Below are 423 nucleotides of genomic sequence, written 5' to 3' on the forward strand. Positions count from 1 at the left end.
GCCACCATGTTATAGCAGCACTGTGGCCCTGAGACTGCAGGGGCCACCATGTTATAGCAGCACTGTGGCCCTGAGACTGCAGGGGCCACCATGTTATAGCAGCACTGTGGCCCTGAGACTGCAGGGGCCACCATGTTATAGCAGCACTGTGACCCTGAGACTGCAGGGGCCACCATGTTATAGCAGCACTGTGGCCCTGAGACTGCAGGGGCCACCATGTTATAGCAGCACTGTGGCCCTGAGACTGCAGGGGCCACCATGTTATAGCAGCACTGTGGCCCTGAGACTGCAGGGGCCACCATGTTATAGCAGCACTGTGGCCCTGAGACTGCAGGGGCCACCATGTTATAGCAGCACTGTGGCCCTGAGACTGCAGGGGCCACCATGTTATAGCAGCACTGTGGCCCTGAGACTGCAGGGGCC

This window comes from Bufo gargarizans, chromosome 9 (genome assembly GCF_014858855.1).
Source record: "Bufo gargarizans isolate SCDJY-AF-19 chromosome 9, ASM1485885v1, whole genome shotgun sequence".
Lineage (NCBI taxonomy): Eukaryota > Metazoa > Chordata > Amphibia > Anura > Bufonidae > Bufo > Bufo gargarizans.